The sequence below is a fragment of the Giraffa tippelskirchi genome, chromosome X (genome assembly GCF_054371585.1).
Source record: "Giraffa tippelskirchi isolate mGirTip1 chromosome X, T2T-mGirTip1v1.2.pri, whole genome shotgun sequence".
Classification (NCBI taxonomy): Eukaryota; Metazoa; Chordata; class Mammalia; order Artiodactyla; family Giraffidae; genus Giraffa; species Giraffa tippelskirchi.
The window spans coordinates 57,243,322-57,269,062 of NC_137289.1; the positions used below are offsets into that span (position 1 = coordinate 57,243,322).

The 25,741-nt window shown below is 40.9% G+C and overlaps 1 pseudogene; it reads right to left on the reverse strand.

The window, feature by feature from the left end:
* Nucleotides 1–491: 491 nt before the first annotated feature.
* Nucleotides 492–4,574, reverse strand: LOC145536473 (sodium/potassium-transporting ATPase subunit beta-3 pseudogene; annotated as a pseudogene).
* Between the last annotated feature and the right edge of the window lie 21,167 nt (nucleotides 4,575–25,741).

Consider the following 25,741-nt stretch of genomic DNA (forward strand, 5'->3'; position numbering starts at 1 on the left):
ACTCTGAAAGACATAGAACACTATGATCTGGAGGCACATTATGATGTTACCACAGTGTCATGTAGCACCCCATCTTTGTCCAAGGTGGTCTCATGATTCTAGAATGGCAGGTCCAGTTGATACAAAATAAAGACAGACAGCACAACATTTAGTCTGTGGAGACACCCTAATTCATCACTATGCACGCACTGATTCTGAACACAATTCATCCTGAAAATTTGTCAAGAACATCTGATGTTTTAGATTGAGTAAAATCCATCTGCCTTGCACTTTATTGTAACTTTTTTTAAAAATTATTTATTTATTTGACTGTGTCAGGCTCAGTAGTTGCTGTGTCGGCTTTAGTTGCTCCAAGGAATGTGGGATCTTACTTCCCTCACCAGGGTTTAAACCTGCGTCTCCTGCACTCCAAGGTGGATTCTTAACCACTGGACCCACAGGGAAGTCCCTGTTGTAACTTTTTTGACAGCACTGCATGGGTCAAAGGTGACCTAGATGGCAACTAATGACTGTAGATACCTCACATGCAATTTTTTCTCATAATATGGAAAATATTTTAATTCTATAATTCCATTGGGAAGATAAGTTAATAGAGTTGCTGTGTTTTCATCCTTCAAAATACATTCTATAGTTGATTCTCTTTGAAGCTTTAATCCAATTACTCTGCTCATTTTCACACGAATACAGGGTTTCCTCTGATATAGCCAAACTCAAGATCATCTAGAGCACTGCATGCTTGAAGTAAGGCAATAAGAAACATGACATGCAACATAAATTGGACTTCTCTGTTCAAAAGGCACTTCATCAGGGCAGACTGTGAGATTCTTTCATTTTTCCAAGTCATATGGCTTTAGGTCTTCAATGTACCCTTTATAGGAGTCTGCATCGGACAGACTGAATGAATATTCCAACGCAGTCACTGATTTTGGAAAAAAAAATGTAAGTCCTGGACTATCTGGTCACGGTATTTTGGAAACTCATGGTTCAGATTCTGAAACAGCCCACATTGTGAATGAGAAACATGCAGCCAGGAACACAAAAAAGACTGGGTAAAAAAGAGCAAGATCAAACCTTTTTAAAAGGTCTTTTCACTGTTCAAATACAAGAGCATTTTCATGTATGATGTACTTGTATGATTAACTCACTACTGTACATTCAGGCAAATCACATACTCAAGACTCCTCTGACTGGCTGGGGTGGCAGTGTGAGTCACAAGCCAGCTGCAGGAGTGGAAATTTTCTCTTCCTGGGAGTGGAGCAGGGTCTGGCTTCCCTGAACCACTTAGTGCCTCCACCAGGACCTCTCAGTACAAAGGCAGGCTGTGTACAAAGCCCAGCGTGCTTGGGTTGCAGGCTCCTGGGCTCCAGGAAGGGGTCCCCCGGTTTCCCAGTGCCACTCAGGAAGGGAGGCTCAGGTTCACTGGAGCCATCTTAGAGGCTGCCTACCGCAACATCATTTGCTCATCTTTCTATATATTGGTTCCTGAGAATGCTTTCATATACCATGAGAATTAGCCCTAAATAATTTGCAAGTATTTAACCATTTCAGACAAGCTTTGCTAGTATGTTGTTGTTTGCCATAGACTGCTTTAAATTTTTTAGTAATAGAATCCTTTAAAAGTAATACAGCTGGGCTTCCCTGGTGGCTCAGTGGTAAAGAATCCACCTGCCAATGCAGGAGTTATGGGTTCCATCTCTAGTTCCGAGAAGATCTCACATGCCTCTGAGCAACTAAACCCATGCACCACAACTACTGGGCTTGTTCTCTGGAGCCCAGAAACCACAACTATGGAAGCTGGAGCACCCTAGAGACTGTGGGAGAAGGCTCTGCAGTGAGAAGAGAAGCCATCGGAGTGAGAAGCCCATGCACCACAACTAGAGTAGCCCCCTCTTTCTACAGCTAGAGAAAGCCTACACACAGCAATGAAGATCCACTACAACCAAAATAAACAAATACAATTATTTTTTAATTAAATAAATAAATAAATTTTAAAGTAATACAGCTCACTATAAAAAATAAGAGAAAAGCATTATCCTGGCCACCATTGGCTGCCCAGCAAGATTAGAGTATTCAGAGCTTGTAGCGTCGGGACACAGTGAGAAAGCTTTAGAGTAATTCCAGGTTTCACTACTGAGCAGGCATTTATAAGACAGTTTCCTTGATTTACTTAACCTCTCCTAATTTCCCATAGCCTGGTCTGAATTAGGGGTTTAATAAGAAGTAGCTTGAAGAGCTCTTAAGATCAACGGACATCTTGGGAACCTGGGGCTTAATCCTTCACCTACAGGGCTCCCCACAATGGTGAAATCACAATGCTACACAAACTGTTCTGTGGACCAGTGACTGGTCCCCTCACACTTTAGGAGAGTGAAATAGTGTCAGCCACTCTCTGAGTCTATGGCCCAAATCATGGGCCTGGGCACACTGCACACTGTGTCTCCTTTGTTGTGACCCAGGGCCATGTATCTCCATGGTCCTCTCAGCTCACAGAGATTTTCCAGGTACTCATAAAAGGTAAATATCACTTTTGTTTGTTATTATTGTCATCAGTAGTTCTCCAGCTGTGATCCCCAGACCAGCAGCATCAGCATCACCTAGGAACTTGTTAGAATATTCTTGGCCCTCAACCAGATGGAGCCCAGTAATGAGTGTTCACACAATCTACAGATGACACAAGGTAGTTTGAGAACCACTGCTCTAAATCTAGAAATGACTGCTAAAATTGTATATGTTATCACCTCTCTGAACCGCAGTCTTCTCAGTGGATATGACAAAATCCCCCACTTTACCACAGTGGTGTGAGGAATAAAAGGGAAATCCTTTGCAAATGGTATCTGTTGACACTTTTGTGTTGTAAGACAAATTACCTCCTGGAGCTGGGAAAATAATAGAAAATCCTTATACTATTTCCTTTAAAAAAAATGCTGTAACTGCTCTAAAAATATAAAGTCTTTAAAAAATGTGCTTTCTTTTCCTCCTGACTTTATCTTCCAGGAGACTATGATAGTGAGAAGATCTATTTTTAAATGTCTGGCACACAATAGGACTTCAACAAACATTAGTCCTGGCCTGCCCTGCTTTCTCTTTCACATAAAACTAACATAGAATAAACTACATTGACATAAACTACATAGAACATAGGTATCAGAGAGAGCATCCGGACATGTAAGCAATAAGTAAAGTGTACATAAATTTGCATAATGTATGAAACTTTGCTGTAGGTGTCTTCATTGTAGGAGGAGTCCTAAGGGAAGAAAACACTTCCACCATTTCCTTTTATTCCAGGTGGTTACTTGGCCATACTAGTTTAGCTCAAGTTTAACACTGGAGAGGAATCATTTCTGCCTGATCAGTGTGGCTAGAGGTTTCACTTGGGCCACAGGCCTAATACAAACATTGCCATCTTGCCTAGAACATTGTCTGGAACATACCGCCCACTCAGTACATGGGAATGAATGAATGACAGTGACTCTTGAGCTCAGTCTCTGGATGATCACCTATCTCTCCATACAGAGGGCTGCAGTCATGACCTCTGGTAAATGGAAAGAAGTGGGAGGTTTTTTTTTTTTAATATTATTTGTTTTTTATTTTTGGCCTCTTGACATGTGGCATCTTAATTCCAAGACCAGGGATTGAACCCATGCCCCCTTCAGAGGAAGCATAAAAATCTTAACCACTGGACCACCAGGGAAGCCCATGAAGCACGTTTTGACGACCTCTGTGTATCAGGCTTTGTTCTAGGTGTTCGAGATACATTAATGAACAAAACAAAATGTTTGCCCTCCATGTAGCTTACATACTAAATTCTAAAGGTGTAGAGGATGAAGCAGACAATATACACCGTAAAGTCAAGTAATGATAAGTGCTATGAATGTGTATGTGGACATGGGGCTTAGCAAATAGAATTATCATTCTGTCAGCAGCTTAGAGAAATGACTGATGCCAATTCTGATGTATTTAATGTACAAGGTAAGCCTAGAATATCTTGTCATATCATTTAGCAAAGAAGTTGTCAAAGATTACTGGGGAAAAAAATAAAGGAATACAGAGGTCATGTCAAAAGGACACAAGATATAACCTGACAAGTCTTCCACTGCCTAAGGTAGAACTTGAGCATAGAAAAAGTCTGTAAGGGGGACTTCTCTGGTGGTCCAGTGGCTAAGACTCCACACTCCCGATGCAAGGGACCTGGGTTTGGTCTTTGGTCAAGGAACTAGATCCCATATGCTGCAACTAAGAGTTCATATGCTGAAAAAAAACCCACATGCTGCAGCTAAAGATTTCACACCCTGCATGCCACAACTAAGACCCAGCACAGTCAAATAAATAAATATTTTTAAAAGACTGTAAGAGATTGAAACACATTGAATATATTTTCTAAACTGTCAAGACACTTCTCAGAAAAAAAGATATATAAATGACTTAAATATATGAAAGAATATTCAACCTCACACATAATAAGAAAAGTATAAATTAAAACCAAAATGAGATACAATCTCTCACTTATCAGACTGGCAAAAAGTCAAAGGTTTGACCACATAGTCTTTCGTGATGCTGTGAACAGAAACTCTCATGCTTTGATCATGGGAATGTAAAATAGTACCACCCCAGTGGAGGAGAAGTTGTCAAATCTTGCAAAATTACATATGGCATTTTTCCCTTTGACCCAGTAATCCCACTTCAAGGAATGTATCCCAAGGATACACTGGCAAAAATACAATAAGGAATATGAAGTAGACTATTCACTGCAGTGCTATATATAATGGCAGAAAGTTACCAAAAAGTTCAGCAGTAAAGGACTGAGAGTATTATTCAGCTGTAAAAAGAATGAGGAATATATACTCTATATACTACTTTGGAATGACTCCTTGGTATATTGTTAAGGTGAAAAAAAAAGGTGGAGAAAAGCAAGTATTACTATAATATGCTACCATTTATCTAAAAGGAAGAGAGGGATAAGTACTGTTGTCTGAAAAAAAAGATGTACAACTTGAGAGTTGTGAGTTAAGTTTTATTTGGGGCAAAATGAGGACTGCATCCCAGGAGGCAGCACCTCAGATAGCTCTGAGAGACTGCTCCAAAGCAGCAGTGGGGGAAAGTCAATATATAAGGTTTTGGTGAAGGGAGAGTTCAATACCATGAAGCATCCATTTTACAAAAGGTTTTTTGTTAGTCATGAGGGTCTGATGTCACCATGAAGGGATTTAGTGCTTCTCTAGATATGAGGAGATGCAAGGATTGAGATCATAAAATCTGTTCCTAAAAACACCCAACTATCTAAAGACCTGTCCCACCAGATTCCCTGGAGGACAGAGTGCCTCACTCCACCCTGAACTCCCTCAGGGATTGTTGAAGGTCACCAGCTATAGCAACAAGGGGTTCAATCTCCGTGGAGGCAGATGGAAAATGCCTTTGTTGTTCAGTCATTGGCAATGCTCTTGGTAAGTGCCAATTTGTAGTTGACAGTACGTAGATGACAAAGATAGACAATGATAGATAGATAGATTCCTGATATTAAATTACAATGATGGGCAGACTTCTCATCCAATTTCATCTGGTTCTCCCATTGCCCCTGGAGTTCAGGCTATGGGATTGGCAGCAGCAAAGTAGCCCAGCTTTGTGAAGATCCTTAGGCACCCAGCCATTTATCTTCCCCATTGAAGCCACCATCTAGATTTCTAAGAGGGTCAGTTTAGCTGAAGAGGCAATAACGAAAGAGGCCAAGAGGAGATTCACAGATTATAGCCAAACCTGTCACTTCCAACGTTGAAACTAAACCAAAAACAAAAGGCAACAAGAAAGAATAAAGCTTCAGGAAAAATGTGCAAGCAAGAGGCAAAGGAGGAGAAAAATGGAAATCTACTAGAACTGGGGTGGTTAACCAAGACACTAAAGACTTCAGGGAAGAAAAAACAACAAAAAAAGGAGAGCATGGCCTCTGATGCAGCAGGATGTAAAGAAGTCAAGTCAGTCTGGCATACTTAAACCAAGTCTTATCAGCGGTCCCAGCATCTTCTTCCTTCAACAATATGGAGGAAAGGGTTTTTTTTTTAAACAACTATTTAGAAAATGCAAATGTTTGGTAGTTCCAGAAACATATTTTTAAGAAGGAAGAAATTCCGCTTCATCTTATTTAAAAAACATGTTTAGATAAGTAGAAATGCTTCTTTTTGGAGGTGAAGTCATGAACTGGCTGTTTGTTTTTCTGTAAAGCCATAAATTAGTGAGATATTGAATTAAAGGAAGCTTTGGCTGCCTGTGTGTCAGCTTAGCATTCCATAGACTGAAGGTGAGGGTAGTGTTTACATCCTGTTACACGAAGTCTATCTAAATGGTAATTTAGAGTCACAATCAGGCAGTTAACTTGTTATAAATAATTAAAACCATTTATTTATGTTGTTTCATTAATTATCATATCAGAAAGCTGATATGCAAAAGAAAGCTGTCAAAGACAATTTGGATAATGTCAAAAGCATTTGGGAACTAACTTGAAAATGGCCACAATGCCAATTAGAATATCATTTAAGAATAAAAACTGCAGTCACCTCATGAATTGAAATACATCAAAAATGTTAAAAACCAATGAGTTGATAAAGATTCCAAAAAATATATTCATTGCTCACCTTTATAGAATGATGCTAAGGGAATCCAAGCTGCCCCTCAGAGTGATGAAATAGTTTTCGAGGGGAATTTTTCCTTTATAGACATATCCCAACTGGTAAATGAAGGAAGAATTATAGAATTGGAATATCACCATCTTATAAACCCTTAATGAAATAATGAATGTGGGTAATGATTATCAATGGGCACTAATATCTTAGAAAAGAGACTCAGCCAGATATTCTGTACCTCTAGATGGAAACATACACAAAATTTATGACATATTCCTGCCCCCCAAAAATCAATCTTGAATCAGATCAAAGCTCTAGGTCTACCAGCTTACAGGAAGTATAAGGAACAAAAGAATATGCTAATCAACATTTAAGAGATATGATCAGCAAAATCCAAAATGTGAGAAACAACCTTTTTCTTCAACAAATAAATTGAAATAATAATTTTAAAATAAAAACAGAGACAGGGAACCGTGAATTGAGAGACCTATGAGACATCAACGAAATACAACATATGGAGCTTATTTGAATCCTGTTTCAAACAAACTATAAAAGAAAAATTAGTCATTCAGGAAAATTGGAACACTAAATGGAAATATCATAATATTAAGAAATATTGCTGATTGTTTTATATTATTCATATCCAATTTTTTCTTTGAAGTCTATAGACTGGATGTATTAAATATGATTGACTATAAATTGATAATTATTGAAGTTGGTTGGTTAAAATATGGTAATCCATTTCTATCTACTTTTATGTATATATGTTTGAAAAAAATCCATAAGAAAAAATAATAAGCATACATCTATAGTGTCCCTACTATAAATTCATGTCCTTACTAAGAGTTGAACTCATTCTGAACATAAATGCACCATTGGTCTAGTTTGGTAGAAATGCAATAACAAGTTCAGAAGAAGAAGTATAATTAAATGAATTATGAAGGTCAAGCACAGTAAGTAAAAAAAAAAAAAAACATAAGCTAAACCCTTTGTCCATCCATAGGCATTAAAGATATTAAGAAGATAAAAGTAATACTAGAACTTTTTGGGCTTCCCAATCCCATGGACAGAGGAGCCTGGCAGGCTTCAGTCCATGGGGTCGCTAAGAGTCGGACACAACTGAGCGACTTCACTTTCACTTTTCCCTTTCATGCACTGGAGAAGGAAATGGCAACCCACTCCAGGATTCTTGCCTGGAGAATCCCGGGGATGGCGGAGCCTGGTGGGCTGCCGTCTATGGGGTCGCACAGAGTCGGACACGACTGAAGTGACTTAGCAGCAGCAGCAGCAGTAGCTCTGCATTCAAATGGGTATATCTTTCCCTTTCTCCTTTGCTCTTCACTTCCCTTCTTTTGATAGCTATTTGTAAGGCCTCCTCAGACAGCCATTTTGCTTTTTTGCATTTCTTTTTCTTGAGGATGGTCTTGACCCCTGCCTACTGTACAATGTCACGAACCTCTGTCCATAGTTCATCAGGCACTCTGTCTATCAGATCTAGTCCCTTAAATCTATTTGTCACATCCAGTGTATAATCAAGGGATTTGATTTAGGTTATACCTGAATGGTCTAGTGGTTTTCTCCACTTTCTTCAATTTAAGTCTGAATTTGGCAATAAGCAGTTCATGATCTGAGCCACAGTCTGCTCCTGGTCTTGTCTTTGCTGACTGTATAGAGCTTCTCCATCTTTGGCTGCAAAGAATATAATCAATCTGATTTCGGTGTTGACATCTGGTGATGTCCGTGTGTAGAGTCTTCTCTTGTGTTGTTGGAATAGGGTGTTTGCTATTACCAGTGCATTCACTTGACAGAACTCTATTAGCCTTTGCCCTGCATCATTCTGTACTCCAAGGCCAAATTTGGAGAGATAAGAAAGCCTTCCTCAGCGATCAATGCAAAGAAATAGAGGAAAACAATTGAATGGGAAAGACTAGAGATCTCTTCAAGAAAATTAGAGATACCAAGGGAACATTTCATGCAAAGATGGGCTCAATAAACGACAGAAATGGTAGGGACCTAACAGAAGCAAAAGATATTAAGAAGAGGTGGCAAGAATACACAGAAGAACTGTACAAAACAGATCTTCACGACCCAGATAATCACAATGGTGTGATTACTCCCCTGGAGCCAGACATCCTGGAATGTGAAGTCAAGGGGGCCTTAGGAAGCATCACTACGAAAAAAGCTAGTGGAGGTGATGGAATTCCAGTTGAGCTATTTCAAATCCTGAAAGATGATGCTGTGAAAGTGCTGCACTCAATATGCCAGCAAATTTGGAAAACTCAGCAGTGGCCACAGGACTGGAAGAGGTCAGTTTTCATTCCAATCCCTAAGAAAGGCAATGCCAAAGAATGCTCAAACTACCACACAGTTGCACTCATCTCACACACTAGTAAAGTAATGCTCAAAATTCTCCAAGCCAGGCTTCAGCAATACGTGAACCAGGAACTTCCAGATGTTCAAGCTGGTTTTAGAAAAGCCAGAGGAACCAGAGATCAAATTGCCAACATTCACTGGATCATCGAAAAAGCAAGAGAGTTCTAGAAAAACATCGATTTCTGCTTTATTGACTATGCCAAAGCCTTTGACTGTGTGGATCACAATAACCTGTGGAAAATTCTGAAAGAGATGGGAATACCAGACCACCTGACCTGCCTCTTGAGAAACCTGTATGCAGGTCAGGAAGCAACAGTTAAAACTGGACAGGGAACAACAGACTGGTTCCAAATAGGAAAAGGAGTACGTCAAGGCTGTATATTGTCACCCTGCTTATTTAACTTATATGCAGAGTACATCATGAGAAATGCTGGGCTGGAAGAAGCACAAGCTGGAATCAAGATTTCAGCTTAAGAATAATAAGCTGAAATAATTTCTCTTTTCAGGAGAAATATCAATAACCTCAGACATGCAGGTGACACCACCCTTATGGCAGAAAGTGAAGAAGAACTAAAGAGTCTCTTGATGAAAGTGAAAGAAGAGAGTGAAAAAGTTGGCTTAAAGCTCAACATTCAGAAAACTAAGATCATGGCATCTGGTCCTATCACTTCACGGCAAATAGATGGGGAAACAGTGGAAACAGTGACAGACTTAATTTTTGGGGGCTCCAAAATCACTGCAGATGGTGATTGCAGCCATGAAATTAAAAGATGCTTACTCCTTGGAAGGAAAGTTATGACCAACCTAGATAGCATATTGAAAAGCAGAGACATTACTCTGCCAACAAAGGTCCATCTAGTCAAGGCTATGGTTTCTCCAGTAGTCATGTATGGATGTGAGAGTTGGACCGTGAAGAAAGCTGAGTGCCGAATAATTGATGCTTTTGAACTGTGGTGTTGGAGAAGACTCTTGAGAGTCCCTTGGACTGCAAGGAGATCCAACCAATCCATCCTAAAGGAGATCAGCCCTGGGTGTTCATTGGAAGGACTGATGTTGAAGCTGAAACTCCAATACTTTGGCCACCTGATGTGAAGAGTTGACTCATTGGAAAAGACCCTAATGCTGGGAAGGATTGGGGACAGGAGGAGAAGGGGACAACAGAGGATGAGATGGTTGGATGGCATCACTGACTCGATGGATATGAGTTTGGATAAACTCCGGGAATTGGTGATGGACATAGAGGCCTGGTGTGTTGCAGTCCATGGGGTCTCAAAGAGTTGGACATTACTGAGCGACTCAACTGAACTGAAGTGAACTGAATTGGGAACAAATGGAAGAGTGGACATTTTATGTGGCAAATTTTCCTATCCAGTTCACATACACTTCTATAAATTTGAAGATCATGCTGTAACAGTTTGTGAACTATTTGTCCTTGATCTATTTAACAAAGAAACCTTATAGAACAGAAGGAAAGTGTGTCATCACAATCAATAAACAATAAAGCCAACTTGTCAACTGGGAATAAACATGTACTGAGCACCTACTTTGGGCCAGGCAAGGGACTCTGCATGGGGAAAGGTGACTTGCCTTAACCACCCCTACTTGATAGCTGTAACCCAATTATAAACTCTTCTCCCCAGGGTTGGTACATTTCCTATTGTTGCTCTTTGACACTCTTCTTCCACAAAATAGATACGAGCAGGGGCAAGGAATCTGGAAATAGAGCTAAATGGGAAGGGGCAAATTTCTTTCACTATTACAGACTTCATAATAAACACTAATTATGTAACATGAGCATAAACTAAAGATCATATTCATTTTGTCATTTAATCTAAAAACAACTTAATTTTCTCCAGCAAATCTCTTTCTTTACCAGACTAAGACTGGTCCTTCCCCCTCCTTGATACTTGGTTTCTACTTCTTTGAAATTAGAGTAACAGTGTCCCCTGTTGGGGTTGATCTGAAAATGGAATGGCATCATATGTGTGGGAGAGCCAAACCCTGTGAAAACTGAACTCTAGCATCTTAAAAGGGTGTGGAGAAGGCAGGAGTCTCTTGAGGGAAATAGACAACGGTGTCATTTGCCAAGAGCTCAGAGGACTTAGAAGAGAGGACTGGAAATGTAGTTTGGATCCATGGAGTGGGAAGCATTGAATGCCAGCTCAGGACTCTACAAATAATGTCAGGAAATCCAGCCTGGATAATGTGCTTTTGGTTGGAGCAGGGGTAGGAATACTTTGACATAAGAATGCCAAAAAGAATAATATTATTTCAAGTGATGATGGCATACAAATGTTATCTTTTGTCTCCTTCCACTTATTTCAAGATCTTATTTGTTGTGGTTAATATACATCATGCCTTATTTTCTAGGCTTTTAAGTCCTAAATTTCATCTCAAATGAAGCTGTACACTTATAACATTTTTATTTTACTCACAACTTTCTGACAACAGTATTATTCTAAGACCTTGGGAGACGGAGGGAGGTGACAGCTAGGTAAACAGTATGTCCTTCTGTTGATAGGCAGCAGCATGTCTGTGAGAGTGTCTAGGTGGTGAGATCACACCAACTTCAGGAATCCTCTTGGGGTTTAATGTGCTTCCCAGGATCCCATGGAAGTGACACAACCCATGCTCAAGAAATATGACTCTTCTTCCTTCTGAGACTCTATCCCCACTTCTTATCTTAACCCCAAACCTGTTCACTCCTAACTCAGGCCCCTGTAGGGTCCATGCTTTGTGGAAAATAAATGGTTCCACTTTGAGGTCAACAGTCACATCTCACATGAGGTTTATCACATGATCAATGTTCAGTAGATATTTTTTGAATGAATGAACAGTGGATGGATAGACAGATGGGAATTTGCCACACTGCTCTCTCACTGCCTCTTACCTCCAGCCATATTGGCATTCTCTCAGTCTCTTTTACTGCCTTGCTCTCTCTGAACACATAGCCTTAAGCCTTCTCCTCAACCCCCAGCTCCAATCTAATTAGTCTCTATTCTTCTGTGACCTCTCAGCTCAATAAATACACTCTCAGAACAACATGCCTGACAACCTTTACTAGTCAAATCTCCCCATTTCACAGGCGCTCATAGCATCATGGACCCCCTCTTCCCGGTACTTAGCCTTACTGCAAGTGCACAGTTGGATAGATATTTGCATGCTATTTGGCTACGAAGCTACAAGCTCCATGAAGACAGAGACCTTGTAGATGATTTTTGCTCACATCTGTTTCCTTAGCATCCAACACGCTTGCAATAAGCCAGCCCTCAATAAGTATTTTGTGAATGAATGAGAAGGCATTTTTAGGTGGTCTTTAAAAAATATTTCCCCCAGTCCAGCAGGTTAGACTGATATATACTACTAGAAGCACTGTCTGAAAATGCCTTCTGTCAGAGAACAGATCCAGATACCAGATAAAAGCAGTAAAGACAGATTTTATTCCTTACCTTGCAATAGGGGAAAAGAGACTTCAGTATAGAACTGGGCTCAACTCTGAATACAATAAGGACAAGTGGGGGTTTATAGCCAAAGAACAGAGTGAAAGAATCAGAGGATAGAAAAACTACTGAGAGGAGACACGAAAGGGAGAGAGATTCTTGCTAAACTGACAACGAAATTCTTGCTAGAAGCAGGCCAAGATGATCAAATATCAAGGATGGGGGATGACTTTGCGGGATCCTTGCTCAAACTATGAGAGCCATGCTGAGGACATGACCTACATGATAGGGTCCCAGAACCAGGCCTAATTGTAAAGGAATTGTAAAGGAGATTTAGAAGAGCCTGGTTAAAGTCTGGTCAAGGAGAGAGTCTTGGTCAATTCCTCAGGCAGTTGTATTTTTATCATTATGACCTACCTTTCCTGTTAGTCTCCCCACAAAACATATCATATCTCCACTATACTTATTACTCCATAAGCATTTTAAATATTTATTTCAGGTATAATTTATATTCATAAAGTTCACCTGTTTTGTCTATAATTCAATGGTTTTTAGTAAATTTACAGAGTAATACAAACCATCACCACAATCTAAGCTTAGGACATTTAATGAAATGTCTCTAAAAGACCTTTCATGCCCGTTTGCAGTCACTTTCTCATCCCCACCCCATAGGCACTTTGAAGACCCTCATGTTTGCCTAAGGATAAAAAATACAGCCTAACTATCAAGCAAAAATCAAAACTACCACGTGTGAAATAATTTGAGAACCAGTAAGTATGAGCTGTATTTGATTATTTGCTAAAAAGATTTAGGAGACAACAAATCAATATGAACTGAGGAATGAAAGAATATTTCAGGAAAGATATAGAATATTTTAAGGCTTTCTTCAGAGGAAAAAAATGCAAAAAAAAAATAGGAAAATAATATGAGTTGAGAAATACTAAAGCAGAAGATCCAAGATGTTTTCAGAACTTTTTAAAGTTCCAGTGTGGTGCTGTGACAGTTGGCCAGTCAACAGTGGGAGCTTCTAGAACAGAAGAGGGTTAATCACAAGCCATAAAAGTTGAATCAACACTCACCTGAAAATAAGCATATTTTGAGCACCTACTGTGTCCCAGGCCGGCTTCCCTGGTGTCTCGGTCAGTAAAGAATCCACCTGCAATGCAGGAGATTAAGGAGACCCACGTTCAATCCCCGGATCGGGAAGATCCCCTGGAGGAGGAAATGGCAACTCATTTCAGTATTTTTGCCTGGGAAATCCCATGGACCGAGGAGCCTGGGGAGGCTACACTCCATGGGGCCACAAAGAGTCAGACGTGACTGAAATACCACCACCACCACCACCATCGTGTCCCAGGCAAGGGGCTCTGCATAGAGAAAAATAGATCACCACCTGCTCTCTGGGCTGCCCTTGGGTGGGGGAATGCTGGGCACCAGAAGCACAACTCCCCAGGGGATCAGCCCAAGATGACCCATGGGAGGGGCCCCAGGGAGGCTCCAGGGCCATTCCTTCCCTGGCCTGTAGCCTGGTTTGGCCTTGGGCCTCCTACTTCTAGTGCCCAGCTGGACCAAAGGGAGCCAGTGGGGCTTGGGAGGGCAACTGAAGTTTCCAGATGATGAAATAAAAATGCATATTTTAAGTTAAGATCTTAAAATTCATATTTTAAGTTAAGATCTTAAAATTCATATTTTAAGTTAAGACCTTAAAATTCATATTTTAAGTTAAGACCTTAAAATTCATATTTTAAGTTAAGTTAAAATCTTTTCTTTTTCATTTGGCCTCCTCCCTGCCCTCCAGTGTATATCTGCTTTACACGTTAACCAGACCTTGCCAATGGCAGAAATACCTGCCCAGTCATAAAGATCAAGTTTTCTACTTCTGATGCCAGCCATGTAACTCCTTAGAAAATAGCATTCCTTTCTAAATCCTGTAAAGGGTCACAATGACCCACCACTCACCTTGTATGTGTAGTCATATTTGCTGAATGTTATGTAGAGTATCAGTTCAGTTCAGTCACTCAGTCGTGTCCGACTCTTTGCGACCCCATGAATTGCAGCACGCCAGGCCTTCCTGTCCATCACCAACTCCCGGAGTTTACCCAAACCCATGTCCATCAAGTCAGTGATGCTATCCAACCATCTCATACTGTCATCCCCTTCTCCTCCTGCTCCCAATCCTTCCCAGCATTAGGGTCTTTTCCAATGAGTGAACTCTTCGCATCAGGTGGCCAAAGTATTGGAGTTTCAGCTCCAAAATCAGTCCTTCTAATGAGCACCCAGGACTGATCTCCCTTAGGATGGACTGATTGGATCTCCTTGCAGTCCAAGGGACTCTCAAGAGTCTTCTCCAACACCACAGTTCAAAAGCATCAATTCTGCAGCACTCAGCTTTCTTCACCGTCCAACTCTCACATCCATACGTGACCACTGGAAAAACCATAGCCTTGACTAGACGGACTTTTGTTGGCAAAGTAATGTCTCTGCTCTTAAATATGCTATCTAGGTTGGCCATAACCTTCCGTCCAAGGACTAAGCGTCTTTTAATTTCATGGCTGCAATCACCATCAGCAGTGATTTTGGAGGCCCCACAAAATAAAATCTGACACTGTTTCCACTGTTTCTTCATCTATTTCCCATGAAGTGATGGGACCAGATGCCATGAACGTTGAGCTTTAAGCCAACTTTTTCACTCTCCTCTTTCACTTTCATCAAGAGGCTCTTTAGTTCTTCTTCACTTTCTGCCATAAGGGTGGTGTCACCTGCATGTCTGAGGTTATTGATATTTCTCCTGGCAATCTTGATTCCAGCTTGTGCTTCCTCCAGCCCAGCGTTTCTCATGATGTACTCTGCATATAAGTTAAATAAGCAGGGTGACAATATACAGCCTTGACGTACTTCTTTTTCTATTTGGAACCAGTCTGTTGCTCCATGTCCAGTTCTAACTGTTGCTTCCTGACCTGCATACAGGTTTCTCAAGAGACAGGTCAGATGGTCTGGTATTCCCATCTCTTTCAGAATTTTCCACAGGTTATTGTGATCCACACAGTCAAAGGCTTTGGCATAGTCAATAAAGCAGAAATCGATGTTTTTCTAGAACTCTCTTGCTTTTTCGATGATCCAGCGGATATTGGCAATTTGATCTCTGGTTCCTCTGGCTTTTCTAAAACCAGCTTGAACATCTGGAAGTTCACGGCTCACGTATTGCTGAAGCCTGGCTTGGAGAATTTTGAGCATTACTTTACTAGCATGTGAGATGAGTGCAATTGTGCGGTAGTTTGAGCATTCTTTGGCATTGCCTTTCTTTGGGATTGGGATGAAAATTGACCTCTTCCAGTCCTGTGGCCACTGCTGAGTTTTCCAAATTTGCTGGCATATTGAGTGCAGCACTTTCACAGCATCATCTTTCAGGATTTGAAATAGCTCAACTGGAATTCCATCACCTCCACTAGCTTTGTTCATAGTGATGCTTTGTAAGGCCCACTTGACTTCACATTCCAGGATGTCTGGCTCTAGGTGAGTGATCACACCATCGTGATTATCTGGGTCGTGAAGATCTGTTTTGTACAGTTCTTCTGTGTATTTTTGCCACCTCTTCTTAATATTTTTTGCTTCTGTTAGGTCCCTACCATTTCTGCCGTTTATTGAGCCCATCTTTGCATGAAATATTCCCTTGGTATTTCTAATTTTCTTTACGAGATCTCTAGTCTTTCCCAATATGTTGTTTTCCTCTATTTCTTTGCAATGATCACTGAGGAAGGCTTTCTTATCTCTCCTTGCTATTCTTTGGAACTCTGCATTCAGATGGGAATATCTTTCCCTTTCTCCTTTGCTTTTCGCTTCTCTTCTCTTCCCAGCTGTCTGTAAGGCCTCCTCAGACAGCCATTTTGCTTTTTTGAATTTTTTGCATTTCTTTTTCATGGAGATGGTCTTGATCCCTGTCTCCTCTACAATGTCACGAACATCTGTCCATAGTTCATCAGGCACTCTGTCTATCAGATCTAGTCCCTTAAATCTATTTCTCACTTCTACTGTATACTCATAAGGGATTTGATCTAGGTCATACCTGAATAGACTAGTGGTTTTCCCTACTTTCTTCAATTTAAGTCTGAATTTGGCAATAAGGAGTTCATGATCTGAGCCACAGTCTGCTCCCGGTCTTGTTTTTGCTGACTGTATAGAGTTTCTCCATCTTTGGCTGCAAAGAATATAATCAGTCAGATTTCGGTGTCAACCATCTGGTGATATCCACGTGTAGAGTCTTCTCTTGTGTTGTTGGAAGAGGGTGTTTGCTATGACCAGTGCATTCTCTTGGCAAAACTCTATTAGCCTTTGCCCTGCTTCATTCTGTACTCCAAGGCCAAATTTGCCTGTTACTCCAGGTGTTTCCTGACTTCCTACTTTTGCATTCCAGTCCCCTATAATGAAAAGGACATCTTTTTTGGGTGTTAGTTCTAAAAGGTCTTGTAGGTCTTCATAGAACCGTTCAACTTCAGCTTCTTCGGCATTACTGGTCAGGGCATAGACTTGGATTACTGTGATATTGAATGATTTGCCTTGGAAATGAACAGAGATCATTCTGTCATTTTTGAGATTGCTTCCAAGTACTGCATTTCGGACTCTTTTGTTGACCATGATGGCTACTCCATTTCTTCTAAGGGATTTCTGCCCACAGTAGTAGATATAATGGTCATCTGAGTTAAATTCACCCATTCCAGTCCATCTTAGTTTGCTGATTCCTAGGATGTCGACATTCACTCTTGCCATCTCCTGTTTGACCACTTCCAATTTGCCTTGATTAATGGACCTAACATTCCAGGTTCCTATGCAATATTGCTCTTTACAGCATCAGACTTTGCTTCTATCACCAGTCACATCCACAGCTGGGTATTGTTTTTGCTTTGGCTCCATCCCATCATTCTTTCTGGAGTTATTTCTCCACTGATCTCCAGTAGCATATTGGGCACCTACCGACCTGGGGAGTTCATCTTTCAGTGTCCTATCTTTTTGCCTTTTCATACTGTTCATGGGGTTCTCAAGGCAAGAATACTGAAGTGGTTTGCCATGCCCTTCTCCAGTGGACCACATTCTGTCAGACCTCTCCACCATGACCCATCCGTCTTGGGTGGCCCTACATGGCATGGCTTAGTTTCACTGAGATAGACAAGGCTGTGGTCCGTGTGATCAGATTAGCTAGTTTTCTGTAATTTTAGTTTCAGTGTGTCTGCCCTCTGATGCCCTCTCACGACACCTACCATCTTACTTGGGTTTCTCTTACCTTGGACGTGGGGTATCTCTTCACGGCTGCTCCAGCAAAGTGCAGCCGTTGCTCCTTACCTTGGACAAGGGGTATCTACTCACGACGGCCCCTCCTGACCTTGAATGTGGAGTAACTCCTCTCGGTCCTCCTGTGCCCACGCAGCCGCTGCTTCTTGGGCCTGGGGTAACTCCTCTCGGCCGCCCCGGGCCGCGGGCGCGGGCTAGCTCCTCTTGCCTGCCCCCCCACCCGGCCCCCGGCCCGGCCTAACTCCTCTCGGCCGCAGCCCTACAGTATACATGCTAATATATCATTTCCCTTAAAGATAGTACAGAACAGACTGTTCATAGGACCTGGAGAGATATTGGGCCATATCTAGTGCAAGTTCTTAAGTTAAATACTTACTTATTACCTTATTAATCTTACTAGCTATATTACTTGCATGTTATCTTACAAGATTATTGTTTCTTACATTACCAAATGTATGACTGAGCCTCCAATAAAAATAATGATGACTAGGCTGCTTGAAAAAATTGACCATATATAGTTCTGTAAGATTAATGGTTGTAATAGTGTAACTCTATATATGGGAAGAAACAACAAGAGGGAATCTTTTCCTGGACCATAACTGTCTAGTAAGACAGGTGGTCCAGAGACTTTTGGCTACTGTTAACAGGGCCTAGTCCAGGAATAGCACATTGAGTGACCTATCAATGATATCCTGGTCTGACCTAGGAATGAGCATTCCTAGTTCTGTGGGACAAAATGAAATGCCTCCCAAACTTTGGTCAAAATGAAGACCAAAGGGTAGGGGAATCATAAAACAATGTTGCCCACTATTCAGTTCTACAAGAATCAAGTTATTAGCCACTGCAGTCACTGACCTACAGTACACCCTGAAACGAATTCAAGACAAAGCTCAGGATGAGGCACTTTGTTCCCTGGGAAAACTGCCAAAACTGGCCCTTAGAGAGTTAGATATTTCCAAGGGAAAATTTTATAAACCCAATTTCTTGCATCTTCCTATATTTAGAAAAGCATGCATGCATGCGTGCACGCATGCTCAGTCACTTCAGTAGTGTTCAACTGTGCAACCCCATGGACTGTAGCCTGCCAGGCTCTTCAGTCCATGGGATTCTCTAGGCAAGAATACTGGGGTGGGTTGCCATTCCCTTCTCCAGGGGATCTTCTCAACCCAAGCTCGAACCTGTGTCTCATATATTACAAGCAAATACCACTGAGCCAGCCCGGAAGCCCTTAGAAAAGCACAAAAACCATTAACTAAATAAAGTATCTGTTTCTCAAAAATAGCTGAAACCTTATACCAAGATGTGTCCTTGATTTCAAATACCCTTTGCCAAGTAAAAAATATCAATAGCTATCTGGCTCTACAAGGATTGAGCCATTTTGAGTTTATTTTTGTGTATGGTGTGAGAGAGTGTTCTAACTTTTTTGATTTACATGCCACTGTCCAGCTTTGCCAACACTTCTTACCGAAGAGACTATCTTTTCTCCGTTGCATATTATTGCTTCCTTTGTTGAATTTAATAATCAGGTCCTTAACTGTGCCTTTTTAAGTCTGTCATTCATTGATAGTTATTGTCTTACTCTGATGCCTTTGCAAAAATGCTTTATCTTCAAGAAGATTCATAGAAAGGACATTTTGACAAGTATGTTGCCAACAAATTTCAGATCATACCACTGAATTGGGTAAGAAATTAAATAATTCTAATGGAAACCCATTAGAATTTAATGGAAGTGAAGAAGAACTAAAGAGCCTCTTGATGAAAGTGAAAGAGGAGAGTGAAAAAGTTGGCTTAAAACCCAACATTCAGAAAACTAAGATCATGGCATCTGGTCCCATCACTTCATGACAAATAGATGGGGAAACAATGGAAACAGTGAAAAACCTTATTTTGGGGGGCTCCAAAATCACTGCAGATGGTGACTGCAGCCATGAAATTAAAAGACACTTGCTTCTTGGAAGGAAAGATATGATCAATCTAGATAGCATATTAAAAAGCAGAGACATTACTTTGCCAACAAAGATCCATCTAGTCAAAGCTATGGTTTTTCCAGTAGTCATGTATGGATGTGAGAGTTGGACTATAAAGAAAGCTGAGCACCGAAGAATTGATGCTTTTGAACTGTGGTGTTGGAGAAGACTCTTGAGAGTCCCTTGGACTGCAAGGAGACCCAACCAGTCCATCCTAAAGGAAATCAGTCCTGAATGTTCATTGGAAGGACTGATGCTGAAGCTGAAGCTCCAATACTTTGGCCTCCTGGTGTGAAGAACTGACTCACTAGAAAAGACCCTGATGCTGGGAAAGATTGAAGGAGGGAGGAGAAGGGGCTGACAGAGGATGAGATGGTTGGATGGCATCACTGACTCAATGGACACGAGTTTGAGTAAGCTCTGGGAGTTGGTGATGGACAGGGAAGCCTGGCATGCTGCAGTCCATGGGGCTGCAAAGAATTGGACATGACTGAGCGACTGAACTGACTGAAAGGAGACCCTGATGGTTTCATAAAACTGTTAACAAAAGAGCAAGAATTAGCTGCATATGACTGAGTGAACTGATAAATATGGTTATAACTTTATGGGATTTTTTGGTTTGAAACATTATTGGCTTCTAATCTGTGTTCTCTAGACATAAAGAAACCTTTCTCCTTAAGCTAATTATGAAAAAAAGTGAAAACACTAGTTACTCAATCATGTCCGACTCTTTGCAACTCCATGGACTGTAGCCCACCAGGGTCCTCTGTCCATGGAATTTCCCAGACAAGAATACTGGAGTGGGTTGCCATTCCCTTCTTCAGAGGATCTTCCTAACCCAAGGATTGAACCCAGGTCTCCTGCATTGCAGGTGAATTCTTTACCATCTGAGCCATCAGGGAGGCACTATATTAATACCTTTGTAAGCAGAATTGATTCCCAGGTAGCACTAATGATAAGAATCTGCCTGCCAATACAGGAGCCGCAAGAGACTCGGGTTTGATCCCTGGGTAGGGAATATCCCACGGAGAAGGAAATGGCACCCACTCCAGTATTCTTACCTGGGAAATTCCATGGACAGAGGAGTCTGGCAGACCACAGTCCATGGGGTCACAAAAAGTCAGACATGACTCAGCACACATACACACAAAAGCAGAATTGAAAAATTTATCTTTTCTCTCTGAATGATCCCTCCATAAATTGGAAACTCTTAGGTTTCCAACAGCCTTAACAGGCTGTTATCAGGCCTAAGAAAGGCCACCTCCTGACAGATGAAAGAATCTCAAGATATCTTGGGGACCTCAAAAAGAGTGGAAGTCATCCAAGTCTATAGATACTGCAGGTGGTATCTGATCACAAGTCCATGCCATGGCTTTCCTGGCCTTAAGAGGCCTTTTGAAATTTGAATCTATGATTATGAAAAGTTCCAGCAAAGCCAGTTTTTTGAAAAATTCTGTATGCTCAATCACGTATGTAAATAATCAAGCCAAGTTTATCGAAATCAGACTTATTTTATACACAAAATAGTCTTAATTTAGCTATAGTTAGTAGAAATAAGGGTAATTTTAGATAGAAAAAATTATGTTTCAATAATACAGCTTTGTGAACATTCTTTGACATAAATCATACCAATGTTTTCTTAGGTTAGTCTCCCAAGGCAATAGAAAAAAATAAAATAAAATAAACAAATGGTACGTAATCAAACTTACAAGCTTTTGCACAGCAAAGAAAACCATTAAAAATGGAAAGACAACCCTATGGAATGGGAGAAAATATTTGCAAATGATGCGACAGACAAGGACTTACAACTTATACAACTCAACAACAAAAACCAAACAATCCAACTGAAAAAATGGGCAGAAGACCTTAATAGACATTTCTCCAAAGTAGACATACAAATGGCCAGTAGGCACATGAAAAGATGCTCAACATCACAAATTATTAGAGAAATGCAAATCAAAACTACAATGAGGTACTACCTCACACCAGTCAGAATGGCCATCAATAAAAAGTTTACAAATAACAGGGACTTCCCTCATGGTCCAGTGGTTCAGACTTCACTTTCCAAAACAGGTAGTACAGGTTTGATCCCTGGTCAGGGATCTAAGATCCTACATGCCAAAAAAAAAAAAAAAAACAAAACCGTAAAACAGAAACAATATTGTAACAAATTCAATAGACTTTAAAAATGGTCCACATCAAAAAGTCTACAAATAACAAATGCTGGAGAGGATGTGGAGAAAAGGGAACCCGCCTACACTGTTAGTGGGAATGTAAGTTGGTACATCCACTATGGAAAAAACAGTATGGAGGTTCCTCAGAAAACTAAAAATAGAATTACCATATTATCCAGCAATCTCACTCCTAGGAATATACTCGGCCAAAACTATAATTCAAAAAGATACATGCACCCCTGTGTTCACAGCAGCACTGTTCACAATAGCCAAAACATGGAAACAACCTACATGTTTATAGACAGATGAGTGGATAAAGATATATATATATATATATCTTTATATATATCCATATATATATATATATATAATGGAATACTACTCAGCCATAAAAAAGAATGAAATACTGCCATTTGCAGCAACATGGATGCAACTAGAAATTATCATACTAAGTGAAGTAAGTCAGAAAAAGAAAGACAAATTCTATATGATATCACATATGTGTAATCTAAAATATGACACAAATGAACTTATCCACAAAACAGAAATAGACATGGAGAACAGACTGATGATTGCCAAGGAAGGGGTGAGGGAGAAGGATGGACTGCAAGTTTGGGAGTTTGGGGTGGGTAGATGTGAACTATTAAATTTTGAATGGATAAACAACAAAGTCTTAATGTATAGCACAGGGAACTATATTGAATATTCTGTGATAAACCATAATGGAAAAGAATATTAAGAAAAGAATGTATATATGTGTATAACTGAGTCATTTTGCTGTACAGCAGAGATAGGTACAACATTGTGAACGACTACACTTCAATTTTTTTTTTAATTTTAAAAATAACACACTTTTGTGGATATTAAGTTCTACTGCTGAGGTTTGGTTGTTGTAAAAAGGACATCCTATAATAAGTTTCTTTCTGAACTTATCATAGTAATCTATTTTGGAATAAAGATCAGATGCCTCATGACCTGTAACTAGGATATTACGCATACTGGAAAAGATATCATTTAAAGGACTGCCTCCAACCTAGAAGGAAGGACCCTTACCAGGTTCTCTTACCAGCTCATACACAGCAAAACTGAATGGAATTGACACTTGGATTCATATTTCTCACTTAGAAAGTGCTCCTGCATTGAACTGGTCTGTACGGAAGACTGCTGATCTCAAAATCACCTTAAACCAATGCTCCAACATAGGAAGAACTACACTCACATCATGATGAGAAGAAGATGACATCAGAAGCAGAAAACTATCCCAAGGTATTGGACCTGACCTGCATATTTACAGTGCTTTCTTAATTTCTTGGTTGTTGCTGTTTTGTCGCTAAGTTGTGTCCAGCTCTTTGACCCCCATGGACTTTAGCATGCCAGGCCTCCCCGTCCCTCACTATCTCCCGGAGTTTGCCCGAGTTCAATTTCTTGGACTTTTGCATAAATCAACGTTTTGTCTAGCTGCTCCTCTATCGCTCCCCCGACTTCAGTCCCCTTTCCCCACAGCTAGCCTGTTGAGTGGTAGGGAGAGGGTCAGGTAGGGGTGCCTCTGGAGGACAAAGAAAGAATTTGATAAGAATTCATTCTTCCCTCTCCTTGCCTGTTTTCCACAGATCCTTGATCCCACATTTACCTACATCCAATACTTCTGGGTTACCTTGATGGATTTCTCCTCTTCAAGGCTCTAATTGGATGGCCCCATGGACGGAGGAGCCTGGTAGGCTGCAGTCCATGGGGTCACTAGGAGTCGGACACGACTGAGCAACTTCACTTTCACTTTCCCCTTTCATGCACTGGAGAAGGAAATGGCAACCCACTCCAGTATTCTTGCCTGGAGAATCCCAGGGACGGCAGAGCCTGGTGGGCTGCCGTCTATGGGGTCGCACAGAGTCGGACACGACTGAAGCGACTTAGCAGCAGCAGCAGCAGCAGTAGGAAATTTATTCTAGAAGAAAGAAGTTATAGTTCTGTTTTGGCCAGTATTGATAATTAGTAGATGGGATTCCCTCACTTGGCCAATCAATCAACCTCGCTCTGACCATGACCATAAATGACTTTTGTTTTAAAGTTACTCAAGCTCAGTCAGAGCAACTAGCTAAATTTCAATCAAAGAATATAACCTTCTTCAGTTATGGAATAGATTAATATGATTAACATCAGGCTACGATCATCTAAGTTTATAGCCCCCTAATGTTAGGAACAAATGAATCATACTAAGGATAATCAGCCTAATGACACTAGGTAATTGAGCTGGATGCCTTATGGGCAATGCCAAAATAATCATTACCTTGAAGACAGAGATTGGTATGGAACAGACCAGGTCAAATGACCTGGGGGTATACTGGGCCACACTTAATCAAAGTTCTTACATAAGTATTTACTTATAACCCTATTAATGGTACTAGCTAGGAATTCCCTGGTAGTCTAGGGATTCTGACTCCATGATTTCACTGCTGAGTTTGCAGGTTCAATCCCTGGTCAGGGAACTAAGAGTCCACAAGCCACATGGTATGACCAAAAAATAAACAAGCAGAAAAACACAATGTTATTAGTTATATTACTTGTAGTCAGCCTATTTTATAAGACTATTGTTTTTTGCATTACCAAAGTATGACTGAACTTCCAATGAAAACAATGATGGCTAGGTAACTTGAAACATTTGACCAAATATAGTTCTACAAGATCAATGATTGTAATAGTGTAACTCTAGTGTAACTCTAGATATGAGACTAAGCAACAAGAGGGAACCATTTCCTGGACCAGAATAGGCTAGTGCATTGCGTGGCTTATCAATGAAATCCTCGCCTGACCTGGGAATTAACATTCCTAATAGTGTGGAATGCTAAATGGTCATAAAATGCCTCCCAAACTTTGGGCATATGATGACAATGATGGAGCACTGCCAACTAAAGAGGGGCTTTCCTTGTGGCTCGGTTTGTAAAGATCTCCTGGAGAAAAAAATGGCTACCACTCCAGCATTCTTGCCTGGAGAATTCCATGGACAGAGGAAGCTGGTGGGCCACAGTCCATGGAGTCTCAAAGAGTCGGACTAACACTTTCACTTTCATGCCAATTGAAGAAGGTCATTCACCACCCAATTCTACAAGGATTGAGTCATTAGCCACTGAAGTCACTAACCTTTGTTGTGCTGTGTTGTGCTTATCCATATTGACCTCCCCCCTTACCTCCTGGGAGCAGTTCCTCAGAACTTTCTGAGAAGCTGTCTCCAGAGCTATAGTCCTCAGTATCTCCAAATAAACCTGAAACTCACAGCTCTCGCTTTTCATTTCTCTGAAATCTTCCCCTTCACCTCTTTGGAGCAGTGTTCAAAGTTCTTTAAGAGCTGGTCTCCCAGGTTATAATCCTCAGGTTGGTTCAATAAAAATGTCCATTTCTTTCTTAAATTGACTATGATTTAATTTTTTCGTCTACGGGGGGCCGGATTTAGCATGCCCTAGATGGTTACCAAAGTAGTTGTCGCCCCTCTCAGAGATGGGCAGGGAGACTCCAGAAGTCCCTTCCTCCTGTAAGCCACTGGCTGTCAGTCATCGCGCTAACCACTCCCCCTCATACAAGGCCCACGTTTATCCCCGAAAGGCCATGGGCAGACCTCTTCCTTATCCCTCTTGGGAAAGGAAATACACTAGGGGGTTGGGTGGGGAGTGTCGAGGGTGTCTGGAAAGCAGACGGCGAGAGAGAACAATGAATTCTTTCCAAATTTTTTCTTTGTCTTCCAGAGGGGCCCCTACCTGACCCTCTCACAGTCAGTCTCAGTCAGCGGCCTAAGCCATGTGGAAAGGGGACTGCAGTCTGGGGAGCTATATAGGAGCCGCTGGACCCAGAGCTGGTCAGTGCCACCCTCCTGACTCACGTCCCAGGGCAAGACTACCCTTACA